General features: G+C 31.9%; 1 protein-coding gene across 1 annotated transcript in view; it reads right to left on the minus strand.

Annotated features, from left to right (window-relative positions):
• Positions 1–11531, minus strand: part of LOC106716885 — a 322836-nt gene extending 311305 nt beyond the window's left edge. The window contains exon 1 of the mRNA XM_014510542.2: positions 11218–11531. The gene's annotated coding sequence lies outside the window, so the exon portion shown is untranslated. The remainder of the gene's footprint in view (positions 1–11217) is intronic.
• Between the last annotated feature and the right edge of the window lie 6896 nt (positions 11532–18427).

Raw genomic sequence — 18427 nt, forward strand, 5'->3', positions numbered from 1 at the left:
ATAACTGTTAGTTCCTGAGATTAAAATCTCTGTATAAAACATATTGCCATCCTTGTCAATTTCTTTGACAAAATAGAGACATCAATATGTTTTAAACTGGGATTTTGGTCTTAGAAACCAACAGTACGTCTCCTTCTACGAGCGATTTATGTCTACAAAGTTTATGCCTTGTTATAAACTAAAAACATTAGATTACAATATGATAGATAGCCACTTTATGAAATGAAAATTAGTCAAATTAAACGGTGTCAAGTTACCCGCAATATTATTAAGTGAGGGGTAAACATACTAAAGACAAAGCAACAACTAATGGCTTTGAAAACCGGAATCGGTAGGCCGGAAAAATTATAAGGAAATAAACGACATCCCCCAAAACGCTCACAAAAGACGAAGGAAACTAAATAAACATTATTAATAACATTCTTTTTTGGTCGTTAAGGATCACTAATGTATTAGAAAAACGCAGACGAAGAAGTTTTTTACGTCAGTTTTATAACTGGCAATATTTAAGAAAGTAAGTCACAGACACAAAATAATTTTCAGACAGAAAAAAATTATAAACACCTAAAAAACAACAGAATCGAGAACCCTTTTTATGACCTAACTTATTTTGGTTAATTATTTTAGCAAATATTTTTTTACGCGGTTTACTTCTTGTGTAATCTATTTTAGAGACAATTTTAACTAAAGGGCTGACCTTTTTATAAATTCCACAACTGTGGTTAAAACTTATAAGGTTATTTACCCGTCCTTTCGCTGTTAAAAATAATACGTCACATTGTAAAAGGAAACTTCGTCTCAGTTTTGCCCATGGGAAATTACCTGATATCTAAACAAGAATATATTATGTCGTATCATTACAGCGTGTTGACATAAAAAAACTGCTGGAGTTAGTTAAAATATTAACTCAAGATGAGTATAAAAACCTCTAATTGAATATACGTCTACTGTAGTATTGGGATACTAGTAAAATAAAACAACATCTTATGAATGCATATTAACGACTGACTTTATTAATCCACCGTCTTTACAACTCTCATTATTTATATGCCACATCTACTATTTAATTGATGACAATGGACCTAGCACGAATGTTTGTGACAAACGCCATTGTATCGACATCGATAAAATTTATGTACACCCAAAATGTCTTACTAATTTTGACATAATTGACACTGGAGATACGATGGCGTTGGTCACAAATATTTGAGCTATGATATAAATGCATTAGATTGCGGTCATCGACGCACGAGTCCTTAATTGAAACATACTATATTTCTTGCACGTAGGTCAATAATGTATTTAATACCAGAATGGCATTTAAACTATGGTATAGTAAGATTTGTCTCGTACATCTTACTAATATTAAAGACTAGCTTTTACCCGCGACTCTGTCCGCGCGGAATAAAAAAATGCACACAAGATAAAAAAGTTCCGACAGCTTGTTTTCTATAAAAAAAACAACACTAAGAGAACTACTACTGTCTATAAAACGGTCGGCAATTTAAACATCAATTTAAAATTCCACTGAAGGCATTCTGTAAATTGTTAAAAATCTCTTAAAATAACTTTAAAATGTAAAATAGAAAATAGAAGCAATAAATAACATGGAGTGACAGAAATTCTCAAATAATTCAATCAGACGGCCTGATAATAAACGGGAGAGCAATTCATCACGTTTAGAAATAGGTCGGGATTCACATCGAGTTCTTTGCAGCGTATCTACGGAATGGCATCGAACACTGATCCTTAGAAAGTACAGTCAAGCGAAATTCAAACCTAAACGTATCTCAATAAAGCCTGAATTTAAATGGATTTCTTGGAGTAAGCAACGAGCAAGTTACGGTATCGGTATCCCATGACCTGTGACCGGAGATATCAGGCATAAAGATTAGGTAAGTACAAAAGCGACATCTACATCTGATAAATAATAACTCTATAGATATTATCTCCGATCTTACCTTCTTAATGCAGAGTTAGGTGCGCATATGAACGATTTGTTTGATGAATGGCGAAAAAATTAAAACCGAACAGTGGTAGACGCCAGCAACAACATCTGTTGTACGAATGGGTCGCCCGGTGTAATAGCATGCAGAAGCCAGGCGTGAAGTGGAAGTAATTCCGCGTTCCGTCGTTCTGGATTTGAAGGGTAAGGGGACGCTTAGATGAAACATTTAAAAAAAAGTAAAAAATAGGAAACATTTTATTTCTGTGCGTTTTCTCGTCCGTCGATTAAAGAATGGCAAAGCATCTGGAATTGAGGATGTCTATAAGCAGCGGTAGCTTCGCTATTTCGGCGAATTCAAGTGCAAAAAAATATTTGTCCCACTTTTAATAGCTTAGGTGAGTTATTATGTATGGGTTGTCGTTATCGATAAAGTTTGCAAGAGTTTAAGTTCTATTCCTATTATTTACTAGCTGTAGAGGCGACTCCGTCAAAAAACGTAATAGGTAGCCTATCTGTTCTTCCATACTATGTTCTACACCTGTGCCAAATTTAATCAAGATCCGTTGAACCGTTCCGGAGATGCCTTCAAACAAACATACATGCATCTATCCGTTTAAAAATTCGCATTTATAATATTAATACATAAGTAATATTAAAAAATACTTTTTTATGTCCAAGAAATATTTGTATTGGGACATCAAAATGAATAACTGTTGACGTTCCATCCACAATTGGACAAGGAATTAAAACCAATTTATCGCCAAATGCAAACCTAAGTAGATAATTTACGATCTCGACGAAAAAGGGGTTCGGTTCGTGTTCATACCATAAAAATACACCGTAAGCGAGCGTCAGACAAATAGCCCCTAACACGTATGTAATAAAGAAGGGAATTGCATCCATCAGTCAACATGTTTTCGACCGAATAAAATGTAATAAGCAACATAAATCTAGCGTGGTAAAAAAACTTGGTATACAAAATTGAAATTTGTACTCTATTTTATGTCACATAAAGTCGTATATCATTTGATTGGTGAGTTCGCAAATTCGGAACATATTATGAATAGAATGATACAACCCCTGTTCAGTAGCAGGGGTTGTAAGTTAGCAAATATCGTGCAACCCCCAAGCATACAATATTTATTGCACTCTCCGCCCGCGCATAGGGTAGTGCAGATTATGAAAATGCAGATGGTGATCCGAAATTTATTCGTGCTGATAAATTATGCGCTCGTAAATTACTGAAATCGCTTTTAGTTCTTTCGCCGGTCATACTTAATATTAAGTTCATAAGAATTTATCTCATTTTTTCAATATTACAGACATTAATAATTATTTTATTTATTTATTCTATAAATAAAAAACTTAAAGGAACCAACGTTTATTCTATGAATAAAAAACTTAAGTCTTCACAAGTACATTTTATTTCTATGAATTTTCGTTATATATTGTCACGTCGTTGCCATGGTGAAGTAGCAAAAAGTGTCGTGACAACTTTTCGTAAGAATTTTTCCGTCTAGCCCCCTTTCACAACGCGCGATAAGGAACTTCGTTCCAAAAAAAATACCACCCTGTAAATAAAAGCTGATGACTAGGTGACTTAATTCTAACTTTTATAACCACAAAGGATTTACTTAAATATTTATAGTACCCAAAGATTGCATCTGTTCTATACTTTATGTTACAGATAGAATCAAAAGCCAGAGTTGTACCGAAATTGTACTAAAAGAAAATCTACCTACCCCTTTGATAAATTTTATTTACTATTGCTATTATAATTAGCAAGGCGTTACTAAACTTTGTTTTTATGATCACTTCGGTGTTCAAGCCGAAGTTCGTTTGTCCCCTTCTCTTAAAAAAAATCCCTAACGAAGATTGGCGATTGATCATAATAGCAACCTGAAACAATTATCTAAAAGCTTCTAATAATTCATTTTGCTACGTAGAAGCTAATAATATAACACGGTCTACAAGTGTTGCATAAAATGGAATACGGACGATGAGATCAGCCTTTAAGCCCTCACTACGGCCGGGGCGGAACGCATTTAGCTATACTGTTTCACTAAGTGTTAATGAAATTGCCTTGGATTTATACAACACTACTGTTTATTCTTGATATTTTTCTACATACTATTAAAGGTAGCTAGATTTTTTTTTGGGTAGAGAGATGAGAAAACAGAATATGTGGTCTATAAGAAAATAAGGATGTAATTTTAACTGATAATTATAAAAATATCGAAGCAGAAAAATGAAAAGTTGAATGAAAAGTACAACTTCATTGTCGTCAATTGTTTTTAGCCGACTTCAAAAAGAAGGAGGTTATCAATTCACCTTTTTTTTTTTAAGTGTCACAGCAGTGGTATTCTACACTAACATATTCTTACCTTTAAAAAAATCAAATACGATTATAATTAATAATTCAACATCTAGCAAAGGAAAGCAAATGATTGGCACGCTTTTAAACAAAACAGTTAATTCAAATGGTATTTCCCAATCAATGCATCAGCGTTCTATGACACTTTGACAGCTATTGGAGAAATTTTATATTAGCAGATGGATAAGTCACCAGTCGATTAGATTCCTTTATTATCCACGTTTAGCACTCTCATAAATTGAATGGAAAGTTTCCATTATTTTGTGGATATGGGACGTTTGGTTACAAAGGATATGAACCTCAATGTATTAGATAGTATTACCCGCAGTAATATTAAAGCAAGAAATTCTACATTTGACAAAGTCATAATAGATTAAAGAAGCTACTATAGCTGGGTTTCTTTTTATACAAAATGATAAAAAAAGGCAGCAGCCAAATAACCATGAAAAAATCTACGCAGCATTGATGTAACATTAATAACAAAGCCTAATCGGGTTTAAGAAGCGCATAGACCTGACATATACTCGTTCAACATTTTATGTCAAACACGAAAAAATTATATTATTTGTGTTCAAATTGTTTAAAATGTTTTTAAGATTTAAACAATTGTTTAAATTATTTATGTTTTACCTGTGGTATAAAAATTATTTATTTATTTATTTATTTATTCTTTAGCACTTTTATAAGTACAAGAAGGACTTAATGCCTAAAGGCATTCTCTACCAGTCATCCGGTATATGAGAGGAAAGTATAATTATGTGCAGGGCAGATATGAATTGAAGATAATATTTTACTAATACAGATATAATGTAATACAGTAATATATTAGAAAAAAAGTAAGTTAAAAAAATACATAAAAATTAAGAATAATTTTTGTAATAACGCCATTAAAATTAAGTTGTGTAGTTTCATCTAATGTTTGATTTGTATACGACTATGAAGCCGTTATTAAAATATATTTAAATTAAAGCGATTTATAAATATTCACTTAATAAATAATAAAACACAGTCATAAAAATTGTATAAATACAAAGAATAGTGAAATAGTGCCAAGTTTTCATCTCAGTAATGTTAGCGAATATTTTATGACGTAGGTAAACATACAAAACATGTTTCTGTTTTATATATTGTTCTATATGTATTTCAATTTTAAAAAAAATTAAGTAAATAAAATAAAAAATACACAATATTTTTGGCCAGTTGCTTAAATGTAACTGGCCAGTACATTAAAAAAGAGTTTAAACTTGTATAGATTTTCTTTTAATTGTATTTTATTAACATTTAATATGTTAGTGATCAACTATTATCTACTAAAAAAAAAATAAGAAGAAAACGGTATATCAACAAGAAGCGAAAGATATTAATCCACTTGGTTATATAAAATAGAAGGAAAGCAAATCTTCGCTCGTTGGGTCACGACGTAAGAACTTAAAAGTACTTTATAAGAGTAGTAAAAATCGTTTCGAAGTAGGTCGGAACATTATTTATGGCACTTTAAACTTCAATAATTATTACCAAACTTCTAACAGAGACTTAGCATGGTAGTGATATGATATGAAGACTGTAAAATGACGTCACAAGGAACAAAATTTAAAAACCACAATTTACCCGAACAAACTTGCCTGGCTACGTGACGGTTAAGTTGTTATCCAAATAAGGTTCGGTCAGAGAAATCTTAGCGCGGTAGAGAAATTTATTAAATGTCTTAATAACATTATAAATCCGAAATTGATGAATGCGATGAAATTTGGCACAGAAGGAGGACATAATCTGAAAGAATACATAGGCGTCTTACTGTGTTTTTTTTAATTACGACGAAGAGGCAGGCAAATGTTTATGACCACTGCCTCTATTCCACTCTGTTTCTAGATAATTGATGTGGCTTATTTCTGAACTATTCATGAGTGGTTTATAATTAGACAAATGAGTCAACCAATACGATCAATAACTGCCTTCTTCACGCTACAACGGATCTCTTTAGTATTGATATAAAACAGATGCTAACAGCCCTTGCAGTTGAGATGGGTAATGTTTGTAAATGAACGGTATTGTTGTCGCGCACGTGTTAGGTTATTTTAAGTTAGGATTCAAACACTAAAGTATCCTTAACTAGTACTAAGTATTTTCCTGTTTCAATGCCTAACAGAACTAATCGAAGAGTATTATATTGGAATAAACTGACAAGCAAAAGTTAAACTTAAGTAGACATTTCACCAAAGTATACGTTCTGGAACTAATCTACTAATCTGTTTCTTTAACCGTTAAATTGTATTGACGACATATAAATAATATGTTTATGTGTAGATAGAAAGAAAAAGATTATACCTTTGTTTTCAAAGAGTATGGTAAAGAAACTGAACTATCTATCATAATGTGACTTCATTTGTTTCGAGTATATTTTTCTGTGTTTTCAGAACACAGAAGAGCAAGACAAAATTATACACAAAACATTTAAATTTGATTCAACATCTAATATTTCGTATAAAGTTATTACATCATATTATTTACACACGTCCAAATTCAGAGAGCCATCGCCAATGTTAAAACTTTCCTCAACTTTCAAAGCCTTCGAGGCTTTTATGTTGATGCCGAATTTTCATTGCAAAATTCACACATTCTAGCTTCCTTTTAGGATTATTAACACAGGAGCTCTCGCAAAATAAGTAACATAAATTTTCTAAATAACATACAGTTGAATAAAATTTTGTGTTATGATTTTATATTAAAAAAAACGAGATACATTTTATATTAAAAATTTAAGTTTAGTTTAAGTTTTTCTGGTACTATTATTAACTTCTAAAAGTAAACCCTACTCTCCTAAAATCAGGAAAACTTTACATTGATATATAACTTAAATCGGATTAGTTAAGACTATAATATATTTCTCTTTTAGTCTAATGTTTAATTAATTCACAAATAATGCAACTGACCGACAAGATCATAGTAACGATATAATAATTAAAAGAGAATTCAGTGTGCATATAAAAAAAGGTTTCAAAACGTCTTAGTATTTACCACAAACCGATCTAAAGAAGCAAGCAGACGGCTTCATAAAGCCAAAGATTTAATGACAGAGCCCGAACACTACAAACAGGGGCCAGTGCAAATGTTGACTCGGACGCCACGAGAACAAATACCCACTGCACCACAACTTACTAAGGCTTTTGTTTAAGACCTTTAAGCTGAATTGCACAATGCTCCCCGGAGACTTTACTTACCGTTACCGAGTGAATAACTCGGATTTTCAGACTACCCACAGTCAGTGCGAGGCGATTAAAAGTACAAGCATTGAATCTTTTTACTTGATATTTCAATAAAAAACCGAAAATAAATAGAATTTTATTAATAAATAGGTTTTACCATTTATCTTTGGTCTCTGGATTTTCATAAACAATACATCCTCATCAGCCTCAATTAATTCACTACTATACATGCCATCAGCACCTACTAGCTACTACTACTACCCATAGAGGTCTAAAGCCTACCCTACATTAGAGACGCTTGGTACGCCTTGGTTAAGCACATTGACCCAGTGCGGATTGACCACACATCTTTGAATGTCTTCGCAAAATGCATGTTTCCGCGCTACTTTTTCCAATACTTATCATTAACTTGAACAATAACTTCCACAGTAAACAGTGTAGTATGATTTCAGAAGCGTGAAGTGGAAGCAATTCCGCGTTACGTCTGATGAAGTAGATAACGGATCTGCAATAGCGGATGTCTCTGGGCAGTGGTTATGATATAAAAATATATATACGTTCTTTTACACCATATAATGTAATAAGTTGTCATATGAGAGGTTTAATATTTTAAACTCTCTACTTACACGCGACAACGCGTGTTTAATGATTTCACAGGTTTGATTGGACAGGTTTTTGATTGAATTTTAAAAACACCTTCAAAGATAGCTCAAAGGTTAAAAGAACAATGACAAATACTTAGAAAGCAAACAATAGTGAATGTTTTTCAAACGATAATTCTTTGAAATTTGTGTTATATTTATCTTGTCAAATTACCTAACACTGGTTATTAATCATATAGAATTTAAAAAAATGAAATTGTGGCTTTTTACCCAACTGATAAAGAGAGTAATTTTTTCACGCGTATGTTTGTTTTTATGTATGTCGGATTGTATTTATGTAAATTCTATTGTGACGTTCTAGAGCCTAAACGACTGAACTACTTTGACGAGTGAGTTGTTATTCTCTTCGTCCTTTCCCCCGCAGTATCATAGGGTATATCACAGCGACATTTTTTTTTTTAATAAGCGAAAAGAATGAATTCAAATCTCACTCGCCATAACGTTTTTTTTTTAAATTGCTGAATCTTTTTTTAATTTTTTCGAGTATATTTAAAATAAGAAAATGTTACATTTAATATTACAGTTTATGTTGTTAAAATTAAAAGTGTTTAAACGCACCCAATAGATGGCACTCTCAATGAGTCTCAGTCGGTCGAGGATTTTTTTTATTAAGGTAAGTTTATTTGAGACAGTATTATAGACGCACGAGTTTTCGTATCCTTTTCTCTTCCCTGAAGAATATCGCGTATTGTAAACATATTAATTTACATAAAACGATAAAATAACATTACATATACCTTAATAAATCACATACACCCTCTTACACGCTCCAACGATAAGGAATTTCAAATATTTTCCAAATTTGTTTGGACCGAAATACCGAAGGCGTTTCTCGACTCTAGAGCCATACGTCAACAGTACTCCGGTACGTCCATTTCGGAAAATAAGGTAAACATACTGAAGAGTACGCTCGCGCTGGCAAACAAATATACTACGAGCAAACACATACGCACAAGACATTAGACTTTTAAGAGACAAGACCTGTCACGAGCGCGTTTTCCCTTCTTACTAATAAACCGAACAAGTTCCAAACTTGCTTGCTTGTATGATCGTTTTGTATGTAAAATCTTAAATACCACATGTCTTCATAAGACTTTATAATTTGACGTTTACCTTATACCTCCCGAAAAGTGGCATAATGTATTTAGTACACCAGATCTTTGCCTAGTCCGTGTATCTATAGTCAAAGCATAAGACAAATTGACGCTCAAGTTAAGAGGTTTTAAATAACAAATGCGAGATCACGACCTTCATTCGTACCATTTGCTTATCTAGGTTGACTTCATAACTTTACAATCAACTAGACTTAAGTTTTTATAGAAATAATCAACAGCAAGACGGACTAGTAAGCCTTCACCTTGTTGTATCCTTGGTTTTCACTGCCAAAACATATGTACAAAGACATAGAGTTGTCTTTGTTTGGTCAAAAAGAATCAGTGAGATGATTGATGTTTTTATAGAGAGAAGTATCGGAAGAGAACGCAAACGGTAAGGGTTGTAAGATTATTTTCATTTATTGTAATGTCAGACCTACTGGAATTCCTCCGCATTCATTGTATCAAACACAAAATACTAAAACACAAAAATATATACATTTTAAACACTAAAAATACCATCGACTAATTTTGTCTATGGACATTTTTTTACTATGGTCGGAAGTTAAAACGATACCGCGACTTGCATTACTAATTCCGATTTAACAGCAATTAAATTATTAGTTAGCGCCTTCCGTGCCCTCTGAGGCCCCTCGAGGTGAGGAGACGAAGGGGCGCGGTTCTCACGTCGCTCAAAGATAATTGAATTAAATTACCACGTGTCAGAGTTGAATATTTTCGATAGACGATAATTAACTCTAATACACAGCAGAGTATAAAATAAACCACACAGCACACCTTTTTTATCTGACTGATGCATTAAATAGTATGATGATCACTAAGGAAGACCATCTATGTAGATTTAGTATTCTAGGCTAAGAAACTCTGAGTACCCATTTTGATTTGCCCATTTCTACAGGGTCATCCTAATCTATGGCTGATTAGGATCATCCTAATCAGCCATAGATTAGGATGATCCACGTTAGCTATAGTTTTACGGGCAGTTGCCAAAAAAATGTTTTCATAGAAACAATCCCAATTAGATATTTTATAATAACAAAGTTTGTTGTTATCTGATTACGAACTTTTGTTTGTAATTACCTTATTTATATTTCTTAAATAAATAAGAATAAAGTTTGTACAGTAATTAATTGCAATCACCAACGATATACCTTATCTGCCCTCTGCAATCAATGCGTGAACAAAACTGCAGTACATTTTGTTTACGATCGCATATAAAACATCAATCAATTTATAAACTTATAGATTAAAGAATTCCGTCAATTAAACAATTATCTTAATTTTATTATCTCCGAGGAACCTTCTTTTTACTTCATAGCCAATGATCTGATAAAATTTAACTAAAATAGTCAAAACCAAATCTATGCTAAGCACGAATCACGAACAAAATAAATCGAAAACAAACTTATATCATTACAATATTTTCATCTCTAATTATACCTACCTATATAGATACATATTACGTAGATAAAACCTATTCTTAAGGCATCTTATACCTTTGTTTTTTTTTTAGTAGAAAGCGGCCAGCGATGGAGCCTGTATATGGACCGATCACGATCTTCAGTTCGTTGACCGTAAAAAATAAACTAATTTAGATTTTAACTTTTACCTATTAATTATTATCTTTGTCCATCGTAAACCAAAGATTACCAAAATTAATGAATATTTTTATAAGCATTTCGATTTTTGTTAAATAAATAAAAATAAATTGATATTGATTAATCGAAACTTGTACGAATAAATTTTCAACTTATCTTTAATCGTATTTAATTCTACAAGGTCATAAAGTTGCACCAAAGTCGTTTACATCCCAATGAAGTTTATACCGAAGTGATCATGCGCGGTATAGTAGTAAACAAACTTGAACTTTTAAAAAGTTTCGTTTCCAACGTTTTACAAATGAACCATAACTTACCTTATAATTGAATTATGACTTTTTATACTGGACCACCTTAATATTCTATTCCAAAGGCACAATCCACTTCAAATTAATCACAACATTCCACTGTTAAACCACTTCGAAAACTAGTAACTCTACTCACACTAGTCGGAACACTTTTTATGAGTGAAGAACAATACGAAGTATAAATAACACTTGATAAAAAGTTAATAGAAGTGTATACAAGTTACTTTATCAGATTTTTAATGTTATTTAAAACTGTAAGTTAGTTGAAAAACTTATAAAACCGTCGTAAACAATCAGAGCAACAATCGGCACGCGACGGCCATCTTCCGCCAACACAAAGTTTAAGGTTATTCTCGCTAGAGGGATCGCTTTAGTTAAACTTCAGTTAATAATTAAATACAAGTTCTTACGAATACAATTAATTAACATAGTTATTGCTTTTATTAACATTTTGGAACTGTAAATATCCCTAATAGAAGAATACAAGCAAAATAAAACAAAAACAAGCTTTATTTATTACAATGGCAATATACGTACCAATGAACAGTTTCAACTCAATATTACTAACATTAAACGCGTTTAGCTAGTCCTAAGCGTAACCAACGATACCAGTATTGTAAAACTAAACTAAATAAAACATTAATGAGGATGAACACTTTTTAAACCAAAATTAAGATTTCTTTTTTAAAATAAAATGTAATAGCAACACTACCCTTAATTTTTCATGCTAGTAATATGTCAATCTTATTTTTTTCAATTGTCAAATTGGCAAAACTGAATTAAACAATGATTTTAACTTTTTTATTTTTTTATTCTTGTTAACGTATGCAAGATACGAATAACAGATAAAAGATAATAATTCCAAAACGTGACTGTTATAAAGTCACTCATAGTGGTCTTAGACTAACTTGTCTCCAATAAGTAATTTTATAAGTATTTTTCCAGTAAGTAAAAGATCGAGAAAGAGAAATAAAAATCCATTCAATTTATAAAGTTATCATAGGTCACAAATAACATTAAGTTTAAAATTCAAGTGCGAAGTTTTGAAGTAATTTGGTACATAACTAGTAATGAATAATAAAAACCTAAAATATGTAATAAAAAGTATAAAGTATGTGTATGCAAGTTATAGTGAGCATGGTTAGAAAATATTCTAAAATACATAACGGAGTTGTTCAAAATGAGTCAAATGATTCATGTATATGGTTTAACAGTATTAAAGTAGTCTTAACTTGTAAAATATGTGAGACGTATCAGTGAAATTTTTACTTGATAAAAACATGTTTTCTTGTAACACTTCTGAAATAGAGCATTGTTTTTAATTAAGTTTGCATGTGACAAACAATATAGTGTAATGTTTGTATTATTTAATTTCTTACTCTTGTTTACAAGAGTTCTCGCTTATAGAGACTTCCCTTTAAACTGAGTTTCTCGCTCATCCAGGTTTGACTTTATATAATTTATCAACTAGTATTATTGATTAAGCACTAAATTAGGTTACAAATTAACAATTATTATTTATTATAATACATGTTAGCTTTGGGATTCAAACAAAGTCCCACAAAACTATATAAAATTATTTGAGAGGATCAAAAAAAGAAATAACCATATATTGTGCTTGTAATTTAAATATTCAATATTCTTTTAATATTTAATCAATAAATTGAACAGTTTACAAATAGGTAGATAGAAAAATGATAAGTGAGGATATCAAGAATATGGCAAAGAGTCTAACAGTTTGCCAGATGTTATATGACTTCTTTTCATAAACATATGTAACAACTAGAATAGCTCTGGTACTATGCTTGTTCAATGAAATCAGAAATTACTTCCACTTCATGCAAGTCCTCTTCGTCACCGATTTCACTGGTAGTGTGGGACATTCATGCAGTTAATTCTGCTCGGATTCCACCACTGTTGAATCTGTATTATGTAGTCAATGGTTACATTATATTTTTAGTGTGTCAATTTTTTTTTAAGCAATTGTATTAAGAGATTATTTTAGGAAGTAAAATTTAAAACATGGTTAGTTACATTACATTGTAGCGGGACATACTTGGACCAGAACGGTAACAATGAGAGGAATGGAGGAAGTTGGAAGAGGCCTATGTCCGTAATGGACACACATAGTACAAGAAATAAAGAAATGTAACTATTAAACAATATGTTACTATCTGAATAAAGGCTATTATTATTATTATAGTTACATGTCAAAATTATTAATGTTAAAATTCTAGTGAATCTCAGGAAAATAATAAGTGGATTAAACATTGAGAGATAAAGATTACGGCAAAGAGATTTGTCACTCAATACTTCACATGTTTGACTAAACATAGAAAGATACTGGTATTAATGATCTTGGGTTATTTATTGGACAAGTTAGACTTTAGAATCTATCTATGTCACCGCAATTGATTGTTAATTTAATATGAATAGAAATTAAGAGAATAATATTTTTATCTAGTATTGTGTCTGTAAGGTAGGTTTAATTGCGACTTCCAAGTCCATACATATCCATACATATCCATACATATCCATACATACTATAATTTGTGAAATTGTGAATGTTGTTCATAATCATTTGCCAAACTTTAAATGTGAAATGGTGTTTAGCGAAACGTTTATAAAACCGATATTCAAGTTAACAAACTTCGAACTGGAAATGAGGTGGAAATCGATGCTGATTTCAATTACAGAAGTTGTCGGTTTTCGGTTGATTTTATACCAAAATTCCATTACAGTTAGATAGTACAGTCAGCTTCATAAATATAGTGGCAGTCAAGATATCCAAATATATAGGAACACCTAAAGTGATCAATTATATAAGTACAACCAAAGTCATCAAATTAATTGAAGCATCAACTCTGCTCAAAAAGATCGAAGCGCTCACATCGTCATATATATGAGTACATTCAAAGTGCCCATAATTATAGTAACAGACAGAGCGTCAATAGTAACGAAGCATCGTAAGTATGCAAAAATATCGTAACATTAAGCCGCGTTCACATTTGCCTGACGTGTTGTGTCGTGATGCGTCAGAAAGGTATCGGTCTCATACAATTAATATGGTTGCGTGCACACTTCTCTGACGCAGTGTGTCGTGATGGCTTGTGTCGTGTCGCGTCAGTAGCGATCCCGGTCCGCGTCAGTTGGGTGAGGTGCGGGGGACGGCGCAGCGACACGACACAGCGGGTCGGACTAGTATGCACGCGCACGTGTCGTGTTGTGACGCGTCAGAAGGTATGGACGACGAGCTGATCGAGTACGTACGACAATATAAAGCGATTTATGATACAAAATGTAAACAATATAAGGATCAATATATTAAAACTAAACTATCTTTTTGTATTTACTGGATGTATCCAATATCTTCTTCTCTTTTTTTGTTTTATTAGAAGTGTTGCCAGTGCCAATAACTGCATATCTTCTTCATAATCTGAATCCGAATCGGATGATTCATGAAAAAACATTGCGAATGTGTAAACTCTCCGAGAGCTATAACGGAACTGATTAAAAATGCGTCATAACGCGTCACATAGATGTGAACAGTAGCCATCACGACAGAAAGCATCACGACACGACACGTCAGGCAAATGTGAATGCGGCTTTAGACAAAATTGAACTCTATCTCTATTTACTTAAGATACACTTTGAAATATACTACTTCTGTTAAATTCATTTGACGCTTTGTATCAACATAATAGGTTGTCTAATAAGTTCGTTCCGATTTTTAATAGGTAGCTTAGAATAGACCCGAATATATTACATTTATTGAAAACATATGACATGTTTAGATAACACATCTATATATATAAAAGAAAGTCGTGTTAGTTACACTATTTATAACTCAAGAACGGCTGAATCGATTTGACTGAAAATTGGTGGGCAGGTAGCTTAGAACGAGGAAACGGACATAGGATAATTTTTACCCCGTTTTCTATTTTTTTTTCCGCGCGGACGGAGTCGCGGGTAAAAGCTAGTACATACTAAACGAGGATAACTTCAGCCATATTTTGACAAATGGTAGGACACGATTCGTTCTTTTCTATCAGTTTTATAAAAACTGATTCACTTAATTTTTGCCGAAATACATAAGACGTTTTGCAATAAAATCGAACAAATATAATTTAAAAGACGTATTCCAAAACTTAAGGGCCTTTAAAACTTCCCTTAAAAATGGGCACGAACTTATCGGACAACCCAACATTTTCTTCTTATTATTATAAAGTTTAAAATTTATAAATTGACGATACATGACAGATACCTAATCTATCTATATATATAAAAGAAAGTCGTGTTAGTTACACTGTTTATAACTCAAGATCGGTCATACTGATTTAGCTGAAAATTGATGGGGAGATAGCTTAGAACTAGGAGACGGACATAGGAACTTTTTATCTTGTGAGCATTTTTTTTATTCCGCGCGGACAAAGTCGCGGGTAAAAGCTAGTAAGTAATATCAAATTTTATTCTGTCACAATATGTGCTAGTTTCAGTGTTTTACTATTTTCGCCGCAGTACGTAAGTTTAATGGTTCGAATCCCAGGCTTGTAAAGGTTTTTATTTTTTAATATTATCAATATATGTATAGAGCTTGATTTATTTTTAATGAAAAGGAAAAATTTAGTAATTTACTTAGAATATGTTTTTTACTTAACAAAAACAATTTAATTTTTTAATTTTGGGGTATTAAATATTCAAATAAAATTAATAACGATTAGGTTCGGCCTTCTTTACAACTTCTGTTAAATTAATTGACAATTTGTATCAAAATGTTTTTCTCTTCCTGTTAGGTATCTTCAGTCCGGTTGCAGTAGAATTTTCCAAGCATAGATTTATTACACGTATTCGATGTCGCCAGTGACAGTCCGCGCGGAATTTAATGACGAAACTTACAATAATAAACGTGAACAATAAAAATACATGCTAATGACGTCTCGGTTAAAAAAAGGGACAAGGAATATTGTGGTTTCTTAATTTTTAAAGATGTCGAATAGTAACCAATATTTGTTGCGATAAAGTTCAATTTTATATAACGCTTTGATAATAAAATTAAAAACCTTTAAAATGTAAAAATAAGTTTGGGATTCGAATCGTCAAAACTGCGTATTACAGCGAGCAGTTAAGCCGTAAGGCCAAACTGGCATATATGGTGACAAATTAAAATTTGATATTGCTTATCTATCTCGTACCTATCCGTCACGCGGGACGTAAACTTGAAGTAAATAGCAAAAAAATGTTTTGATATAAAATGTCAAATGAATTTAACAGAAGTAGTATATTTCAAAGTGTATCTTAAGTGAATAGAGATTGAGTTCAATTTTGTCAAATGTTACGATATTTTTGCATACTTTCGATGCTTCGTTACTATTGACGCTACGTCTGTTACTATAATTATGGGCACTTTGAATGTACTCATATATATGACGATGTGAACGCTCCGGTGTTTTTGAGCAGAGTGGATGCTTCAATTAATTTGATAACTTTGGTTGTACTTATATAATTGATCACTTTAGGTGTTGCTATATATTTGGATATCTTGACTGCCACTATATTTATGAAGCTGACTGTACAAATGTACTATTTTTTTCTTTTTAAAAAAACATTAGCCCCGGATCGAAAAGCTTGTGTTATGATGTAGTTTATGACATTAGTCGAATGGTGGGATTTAAATCTACGACCGCATGATCGCTATTTTACACCGTAGCATATCAAAGTTGATTAAAAATTAAAACATTCGAGAATTTAAAAAAAACAGTCCAAGGAATTTCTTTCTTTTTTTTCGCAAAGTATGGATGTTTAGGTCTTATGTTTAACTGCAATTAATTGCTGTTTTTTCGGTAGCTTATAGAAAAAGAAATGGGATATATTCATATTTGTAGCCACAGTGTCTAATATGGTGTAGGGTATCAAATTACAAGATAATTTAAAAACAATATTTTAACCTAGAAAAAGAGAGTGGATTTTTTTGATAATTTTAAGTTATAGTTTTTTGAAACGGCTTATTGTTGAATTTTGGGACACGTTGTATATGCACTCGGTAAAAATCTCAAACAAAGACATGGATACTTTGTTCCATACGAATGTTCATATTAAAATAAATTTTCAGTTATTTTGAACGTACATATAAATTTCAGTGAACAGTTATAAAGCTGACATAGAATATTTCACTTTTATAATGTGCTTAAAATGTCTGAGCTGCGGTGACACATTTGAATAGCTGTTTTGTCTCGCCGCAAGTTTATAAAAACGTACAATTAGAGTTCACATAAATGAACCTCGCGAAAATTTGTTTATAAATGTTTAGTTATTATCAAACATTAAAAATGTCTACGTAGTAATGGTATTTTTTTTATTATAACTTTCCCATTGTGCCTTCCAAAATAATACGAGCAATTCCACACAAACGTAAAATTATGGCAAACATTGGAAACTAACAGAACAGACTTAATCGAAGAAGAGAAGGGTTTATTTGAACATAAACTTTTCGAATGGTTTCCTTCGAAATATTGTATTTAAAGCAATAAAATGATGCCCAAGTCTTTATTAGCCCCAGTCGGATCCCATTTGAATTAGTAAATGCAATATTAAGTAAATTTAAAAATTTCTCGATGTTTACGGAGTAATGACCACTGGCCAGACATTTTTACTGATGTTTTCCATAACAATAAAATATTTATTGTCAATATAACAATAATGGTTAGTAAATTTTATAAATCACAGTCCACTAGACAATATTTATTGTTTTAATTAATTATTGGATATTTTTTTATATAAAAATATATATTTATTTATGTCTCTTGCCGTTGTGAGCAGACGGTGGCTATCGAGCAAGCGGGTGACCGAATTTTAAGAAACCTCTGCTTTTCATTCCTTCAATAATCTAAAGAGCTGCAGTTACATAGTTACAATGTAACCGGTGTCTACCGCATAGATGACAGATTTCCGGTGCTGGCACACCTCTCGCTTCTTTTATGTCAGACAGCCAGTTTTATGCCAGCGCTGTTTTTGAACGCTACTGTCCTACTGTACTGGCATTATGTACACCAAGCATAACTTCTTTCAAATCTCTAAAAAATGAAGGCTAGAAAGATATTGAGAAATAAGATAAAAATAGCGTATGTTTGATTTATGTTTTTAAATCAGTTAATGTCTCAGGGCTATAAGTCGCAGTAATTATTTTAATTTGTAGACTACAGTTACTTTTGTAACCAATAAG

The sequence above is a fragment of the Papilio machaon genome, chromosome 23 (assembly GCF_912999745.1).
Source record: "Papilio machaon chromosome 23, ilPapMach1.1, whole genome shotgun sequence".
NCBI classification, from domain to species: Eukaryota; Metazoa; Arthropoda; class Insecta; order Lepidoptera; family Papilionidae; genus Papilio; species Papilio machaon.